A 2,500-nucleotide genomic window follows, 5' to 3' on the forward strand; every position below is an offset into this window, starting at 1 on the left:
ATAGTAGGGCTCTAACATGGAATAATAGTCCAGTGAGGAAAGGAAATAAGGAAATAAATAACTATATGAGAAGTAATCAATAAAGAATATAAATATCTTAAGATTAGTAAAAAAAGTTGAAATAGATCTTTTATAATTAAACTATGATTTACCAACACTTGAACAGATCTTTCTAGAAAGACCACGTGAATTACGTAATGATTTGGTTACTATAATGAGGCTAAAGATTGGCGTCTTTCACTTGTTTTAGATTGCCACATGAGCTGCCCAGTATTTGCAATACCAATAATTCTCAATATAGTCATATTTCGTAGTCCATACATCTCAGAAATATTGCTTACGCACACACAAACTAATCCTGCATATTCCTTACTAATCGTCTCTCTCCTCACAATACTATGAATATAGTACTTAACTCATATTGTAGTTACAGTTAGCTACTATCACTGTTCATTGATATTTACTCTCAAGATAAGGGTTGAAGAGACTCTCTAGCCATAGTAAGCTTGCTTTATAAGCTTTAAAGGCCGATCATGAATGGCAGCGACAAGGGACCGTGACAATGCCCTAGCTGGTAGTGCCATAGCCTCTGTACCATGGTCTTCCACTGCCTTTGGTAAGCAGCTCTTCTAGGAGATGGTCACTCTAAAATCAGACCATTGTTCTCTAATCTTGGGTAGTGTCATTGCCTCTGTACCATGGTCTTCCATTATCTTGAGTTAGAGTTCTCTTGCTTGAGGGTACACTCGGGCACACTATTATAACTTATTTCTCTTCCTCTTGCTTTATTCAAGTTTTTATAGTTTATTTAGGAAATATTAATTTTAATGTGGTTGCTGTTTTTAAGATATTTTATTTTTCCTTGTTTCCTTTCCTCACTGGGCTATTTTCCCTGTTGGAGCCCCTGGCCTTATGGCATCCTGCTTTTCCAACTAGGGTTGTAGCTTAGCAAATAATAATAATAATAATAATAATAATAAATCCTAAAGACTGACCATATATGCATATGATCAGCTCCTAAGACCCCTTTTCACCTAAGGTAGGACCAAGGAGGGCCAGCCAATGACTGCTGAGGACTCAGCGCGTAGACCTAAAGGCTCCCCAAACCACCATCCTTACTTCACAAGGATGGTGAGGTTCCAGTCACTACAAGAAACTATCGAGCTCGAGCGCGACTCGAACCCCGGTCCGGTGATCGCCAGATTGGGAGGTTTCCAATAGGCCACCACAACCCAAAGAAGGAAACCACAAAGATCATTTGCCTGGTGATTCGATTTTTTCTTTTTTTAATCAATAACACAACAACAACAAATGCAGTCGTTTCTAGTCCACTGCAGGGCAAAGACCTTGGACATGTTCTTATTCATGTCTGGAGTTTGGCCATTTTATCACCAAGCTGGCCAGTGCTGATTGGTGATGGTAGGAGATTTTAGTCCGATTGCTTATAGCAAACCAATATAGTATGGGTGTCCCTTATTAATACAGCTTTGCTAATCATGCCGATGCAGAAACCCTCTGACCATATTACGGTATCCCCACTCAGAAAGAGTTTTTTTTCCTCTAATATTCTGGTTTATATAATGCATGTTGGTCAGGACCGATAGAAAAGGACATTAGAATACCGGGTGTTTAATCAAAAGGTTACATATTCCTTATATATATATATGTTTGAATTTTATCTTTGATCTTTATTGACCGATCGTTTTTAATCTCTCTCTCTCTCTCTCTCTCTCTCTCTCTCTCTCTCTCTCTCTCTCTCTCTCCTCTCTCTCTCTTCAAAATAGTTTTCTTTATCTATTATGAAACATGTTTATGGAGTGTTAATGTTTACTTTTTTATGTTTTTTTAGGGTAGAAATGAAATTATATCAATGAATAACTAGCAAAGGCATTTTCAAAATTTGATTGGCATTATACTGATATTCATAAGTCATATTATTGCCACCTGAATAATTTCTACAAATTGTACATGTGACGTATATAGGATTGTCTAGTTATTGCTATATAACTTTTATTAACCAAAACAGGTGTAGTTACTCCAGTCATTCGTTTGAAATGATATAAAATTTATTCATCTGTCTGTCTTTTTAACAAACCTATATAACGTTGTTTGAAGAACATAAATGCAACTATTTTCCCTATTGGAGTTCTTGGGCTTATAGAATTCTGCTTTTCCAACTAGGGTTGTAGCTTAACAAGTAATAATAATGATAATGATTCTAATAGTAATAATAATAATAATAATAATAATAATAATAATAATAATAATAATAATTATTATTATTATAATTATTATTATTATTATTATTATTATTATTATTATAATAATAATAATAATACTGATAATATCAATAAATAATAATAATAATAATAATAATAATAACAAAAATAATAATAATAATAATAATAAAAATAATAATAATAATAATGATAATATTAATAACAAAAACAATAATAATAATAATAATAATAATAATAATAATAATAATAATAGTGGAGGA

This window comes from Palaemon carinicauda, chromosome 28 (assembly GCF_036898095.1).
Source record: "Palaemon carinicauda isolate YSFRI2023 chromosome 28, ASM3689809v2, whole genome shotgun sequence".
Classification (NCBI taxonomy): domain Eukaryota; kingdom Metazoa; phylum Arthropoda; class Malacostraca; order Decapoda; family Palaemonidae; genus Palaemon; species Palaemon carinicauda.